The sequence below is a fragment of the Alligator sinensis genome, unplaced genomic scaffold, assembly GCF_000455745.1.
Source record: "Alligator sinensis unplaced genomic scaffold, ASM45574v1 scaffold854_2, whole genome shotgun sequence".
NCBI lineage: Eukaryota > Metazoa > Chordata > Crocodylia > Alligatoridae > Alligator > Alligator sinensis.
Window position 1 is genome coordinate 115,142 of NW_005843208.1, and position 6,075 is coordinate 121,216.

General features: G+C 46.2%; 1 pseudogene; it reads left to right on the forward strand.

Annotated features, from left to right (window-relative positions):
- Positions 1-1,751: 1,751 nt before the first annotated feature.
- LOC112548488 overlaps positions 1,752-6,075 on the forward strand; it is a 48,172-nt pseudogene continuing 43,848 nt past the window's right edge.

A 6,075-nucleotide genomic window follows, 5' to 3' on the forward strand; every position in this document is an offset into this window, starting at 1 on the left:
CCGTGGCCACTCGCCAGGCCGCTCTCCCTGCTGCAGTGGGGCTTGCACCCGAGGGCTGGTTTTAGTTGCCCGAGCCCCTCCCTCGTGCAAGGTATTGATGGTGCATGGAGCAGGCTTGCTTGGGGAAGTTGCAGCCTGCAACGCCTCTGGCCCTGGGGTAGGCAGGGATGGGCCTTCGGGGTCACCCAGCACAGGGAGAAGCCTGGCTCAAGCCCAACTTGAGCGTGATGATCTTACCCTGCTCAGCGGCTGCCTGCTTTCCCTCTGTGGGTCCCAGCCCTCAGCTTTGGGCATGCCTTCAGACACGGTCCCTTTTGCACCCAAGCGCTGTGCGTGCATCTAGTAAGACCTGCTCCCTGCACCTCGGGATGTGGGATTTCAAGAGAGCAGGGAACGGCTCCTTCCCCACAAGGGCAAGGTGACAATGAGGTACATTTTATACATGTGCTTGTAAGTGGTTTGGCCCACGGAAGGGCTCGTGGCGGAGGCAGCCTGGGGCTGTCATGGCAGGGGCTGTGCTGTGTGTTGCCGGCGAGGGCCAGGGGAGCCAGGCTTGAGGTAGGCACTGGAGGCAGGGGGTGGGGCCTGGGACACTGGGGAAGGGGCCAGTTGGAGCAGGGAGGGGGTGGGGCATGTGGGGCCGGCGGCTGACTTGTGTGCTGCTGCTGCTGGGGCCAGGTGGGTATGGCAGAAGGGGCATCCTAATGAGCCTGTTACATCGACCCTATTATCTACATCACACTCATAACTTCCACAAAAAAAAAGTCAATTAATGGACAAGGTCCTTTCCCCTGGCACGTTCGTTTGCTTCTGTCGCCTGGCCTTCGTGAATCAAGGAGCGTGTTTTCTTTTTCCCCAGTTCTGCGTGGCCTGTTCCCCGTGCTCCAAGTGTGGCCGACAGGATTTCGGTGACTGAAGTCATCCCCTCTTTTAATTTGAATTCCTACCCCCGGCCCTCTAAACCTCATTACAAATCAGCCCGGCTGCCCAGCTCTTCCAAAAACCGTTGGGTTCATGCTCTCGGCGCCTGCAAGGGTCTGCCGGAGCTGTCAGGGGTTGCTTAACCTCCTCCCGAAGCCTTGGGGAAACGGATCGTTTTGTCAGCCCCGACGAAGACCTGCTACCTGATAACGGGACAAAAATCTGTATCGAAGATTTCAAGGTTGTTGGTTTTAGCCGTGTTGTCTGAGGACATGGGCGGACACGGATCTTTTATTCGACCAGCGAAAGAGTTGGGAAAATCGTTTTTTGCAAGCTTTCACGGACAAACGCCCTTCTTTAGGCACACGGAGATTTGAAGAAGGGCGTTTGTGCCCAAAAGCTTGCAAAGAACAATTTTTTCCAGCGATTTAGTTGGTCGAACCTGGTCTGCCTATTTAATGTTTCTGCTTTTTATACGTCAGTTCTTTTATTTTCCTGTCTGGATGGATCCTTACTATTACCTGAATGGATCCTTACTATTATTAGATCCATGATTATTAATGGATCTATTGCTATTCCTTCCTGATACACTTATTTTCCTTCAATCTGTTGACTGTCGATTTCTTCTCACGTGCTTTTCCCTCGCCAGCAGGGACGCTCATTTGTGCATGAAGTAATCTGCAGTTCTGCCTCATCTGGAAGGAGGTATTCCCGGCATTGCAGACATGAACAGCCAGTTCTTCAGCTAGCAGTGGTTGGTGTTGCCCCATTGAATTCGATATCCCGTTCTCACTCATTTGTATTTGTTTCTCTTTCTAGGCCTTGCTGAGATGTCAAGCATGTCTTACTCTGAAATAATAGTCCCCAGAAAGCTAGAAGCAAAGGATGGCATAGACAGCAAGGTAATTCTGTTTTTAGGAAAATGGGAATTGCTCTATGGACTGTTGTCCTGCCCCAGTACAGTCAATATTGTGTCTCTGCCAATTGCTGGCAGTAGACCGGGTAGTGTAGGTAGGGAGTGGTTCGTTATAAGGGCTAAATGACCTGCAGAGGCAGAAGTGTTCTTCCTAGTTTAGTAATTAGGTAATATTTTTCAAAAGCACCAGGGTTTAGAAATAAAGCTGAGCTCGTTGGAGGCTTTTCTGTAGACCCATGAGCTCTTAGAATAAGCAGCCCTGTCAACACTGAAGGGCTTCAGAAAATCAGGCTGGTTCGGCTGGCATGTTGTTTTGGAGGGGTTCTTCCACGGTCAAAACTTCCATTTCAATCTTTTCAACATCAAATCTCTCAGGTTTTCATTTTAAAACCTATCGCCTTTTAATTTCAAACTCCCCTAAACTTGCCTCTTGTACTATTTTGAAGATTGAAACCTCATCTTTCCATCACTTGAAACCTGAAGGTAGGTTTTTTTAACTTTCCCTTTGTGAGAACTTCACCGCTTTGGGTTTTATTCTGGTTCTCAACGAGGCTGAATTAGAAATTGTCCAGGCCAGGGGTGGCCAGGCTGCAGCACCGGCAGCCGCTGTGTGTGACACATGGGAGATGGGGGCAGCACAGCAACAGGCAGGGCAGGAAGCTGAAGCAAAGCAGCAAATGAGGCAGGGAGCGTGGGGAAGGAACGGAAAGCAGAGCGGCAGGTCAGAGGGAGCTGAGAGCAGACAGCGCAGTTGTAGATTGGGTAGGAGATGGGAGCAGAAAGTGGAGTAGTAGATCGGGCAGGAGACAGGAGCAAGGGTGGCACTCGGGGAGGGCGCAGGGCTAATTTGTGGCATGCCTACCGGAAAAGTTGGCCCGCGTTGCTCTAGGTCTTTCACAAAACAGAGCTTCTGTCTTTTGGGGAGATCCGCTTGGATTCATTATAAATCACATTTTCAAATCACAGTTTAGGAGCTTAGGTTTCACCGACAATCCATAAGGACTTGGGTCCTGGTGCTTTGCTTTCCTTTTTTGAAGAAGGGACAGAGACTTCTCAGTAACTTAGGGTAAAAAAATTGTCCGTAGTTGTGCATTCTGTCCCTAAGCATACAAGTTGACTATCCCTTCGAAGGTTTTATCTTTCTTTTTGGACAAGTTTCCCCCAGGACAAAGAGCCTAGTTGTGGTCCTTGGTTGCATACTCAAGGTCTCTCCAAGCCATGTCTTTTATTTAAATGTTTTTATGTCTCTTGGTGTCCCAGAGTGGGAGTGAGTGCATGGGACTTGTTTTGTCAGCAGCGGTCCTGTGTCAGAAGGGTGATGGTGTAGCAGGGCCCTCAACTGACTCATCAAGGCGCAGCAAGATGGTTGTATTCCTGCTTGAGAGTTGTGACAGTCGGCAGCTTGGTAAGGCCCCAAAGGCCTATCCTGTTTTGCAGAGCAAGCCCCGTTCTTACAGCAGACAGCAGTGTGGACGGTCTTATCCGTTACTGTCATGTCACGTTATTGCTTGATCGGACTTAGGGATGAAATGGGAGATGGATGTTCAAACGTAGTTTGTTGCAAAGTTTTTGAGGAGCTCACTATGGATTAGGCAGTCAGTGCTATTGTTAGTACAATCACATTGTATTTCTGGTATCGTAGCTATTTCTCAATGCTTGTAGTAGATCCTATTTTTGTTAGACTCTGTTTTGTATGCGGCGAGTTCTTGCATTGCGCGCCGCTGGTTCTGCGATTAAAGGGATAAGTGCAAACACTTTCTAGTGCAGATGGATATAATTATATATCAATCATCATCAAGGCCTTCCTTATCTGCAGGGACCCTGTTTTTTTCTTAAGGCAATGCAAAATTCAAGAAAATTCATAAGGTTAAAAGTATTAAGCAAAAGTCTATTCCCATATTATTTAGCTAACATCAAGCTGGTATTTATGCTATTTGCATAACACTTAGGCCATCCTTTATATTTTTGAAACTTGATCTTATCCTTTTCCTTCCTTCATTTTTTACTTATAGACTGGAAAGGAGAGGCAAATTGTCCTGCTTTCTCACTTGTGAATTAGTTATTCAAAATAAAGGACCTTATTTTTTTTTTTTCTGTTCCTGCCAAGGAAGTGATTGCTGTCAAAGAGTTAGTTTAGCTGCACTTTGAGAACAGTTGTGGCAATCTATCCTATCAGCCAGCTTGGAGGCTGCCTTGTTTGACCACGAAATCAGGTAGAGAGAGGGTTATTAATTCTCTGCACATCATCAGGAATGACTCGCAGAACTGTACCCATCAGTCTACCTCATCGTGATGTTAATGCACATAAGGGTGGTGGAAGGTAGGCTTTCAGCTCTGCAGCCTACAGAAGGTGGCTGGACATTTCCTGTGCTTGTTTCAGTCTCATGAACATACTGCTACATGGACTTCATTAGCAAGTGTGAGCACACAGCCAAAACAACATCATCCTTTCAATTGGCCATAGCATATGGCTTTCTGGAACACCACTGATGCACGTATTTCACAATGCTGTCAGCTCTGCCTGTCTCTCAGTCATCAGGTGTGCTGGTGGTATTGTTTTCCGTTCACTACTTCCACCTTGTTGCACCTCTACTATGTTCTCAGAGTTCTGAATGCCATTTGCACACTTGTCCTTGATGAGCAAGCAGATACACCTGCCCACGTTGATAACTCAACTGAACGTCTGGCGAGAGCGGACTGTGGTTTCAACAGTATGTCTCTATTACTGATGACTGAAGTGTGTGCATGTTTTTTGAGACATCCTGTATTTCCTTTGTTTTCACAAGAGCACCAAAGCCACAGAATTATCCTGCTGTCAAATTTCAAGTTTCTTTTCTAACAGTAGAAGTGCTCACATTAATTAAAAAAACAGTTATTTACCCAGTTGTCAGGTGGTTCCAGTCTTCTCCTCGCTCACCCAAGCAACCCATTAATTTTTTAATGAAAATGGTTAAAATTCTTGGGCTCAGCAACCAAACATGAATGTTTAGAATGGAAATTGTTAGGCGAACTTAACAGACATTGCAGTCTCTCTCGCTATAATCTTTGAAACAGAGAGAGAAACTGTAGTTTTGTCATATCCTCATAATGTATGTGGTTATGTAAAATACTACTTTACTTGATAAAGGATCAGTGGTGAGATTCCTGGATCTTGGATGACGTTAATAATTTGGTCTTTCATGTTCACCCTCGTCCTCCCCCTCTTGTTAAGAAAAAGGCAACCCCATTTTAATAATTCATATTAACTAAGGTATTTATGAGCTTTTCCATTTCTTCAAGTCTTGGTTACATTTCTGCAGGTTTTCCTGGTCAGTGTGGAGGAACTGATGAAGAAACAGTGGATCAACCCATTGGAAAGCGCCAAAAAATGCAAGTAAGAGTTCACTACCTAAATTTAATGTATGTAGATGTTCACACGCACTGAACGTAGCATTGTAGCTTGTCTCTGGAAAAACTGTGTTGAATGTTAGAGGTCATCTCACTTGTGCTGGGAATCTGTTGGGAAATATGGTACCTTCCTTACTTGCATACCGCAGGCCTTATTCCTCTCCAAAAAAAGCCCCGCCCAAAAATGAGTTGCATGTTTTAAGCATGGTTGCTGATTTTCAGTCTGGAATAGAAGCCCCTTGCATTGATTACTGCTCCACACTGCAGCACCAGTAGCATTACTATTCAGGCGGCTCCAGGAGCCAGTGGACTTAATGGCACATTGTTTTTCACTGCACAGATGTTAATGCTTGTCTCTCCTTTTTAACAGTCTTGATGTTTTTAACCAATCTAACCTTTCTTTGCTGCCTGCTAGCTGCTCCTGGTCTCTCTTCCCTATTTCAGAGTCCTGGAAACTTTAGCTCTTTGAAAAATCATAGAGCCACCCATGGAGACCAGTCTTAAGCAGCAGCTAGGGATTCAGCTTGTAGTTAAGCAGGAAAGGGAGGGTGAATGAGATGAAGATGAGGCTCTATCCCTATTCTGTGCAGCCATAACTCTGGAAAAATCTTTTTTCCCCTTTATTCTGTCTTTCCAAAAATGAGGTGCGTGCTTTATTTGGGAGGGGTGGAGTGGGGTGTTGTATACCAAAAAAATATGGTCCATCTGGGGCTTATCTGTACATCTGGAGGCTGAAGACATTTACCTCTACTCAGGGGCACTATGCATTGCAGGCTGTCCACTCTACATTTGTGTGTCTAAATTCCCCATTCGGTCTTTATCCCCTGGGGACAGATCATTCCCACTGATCT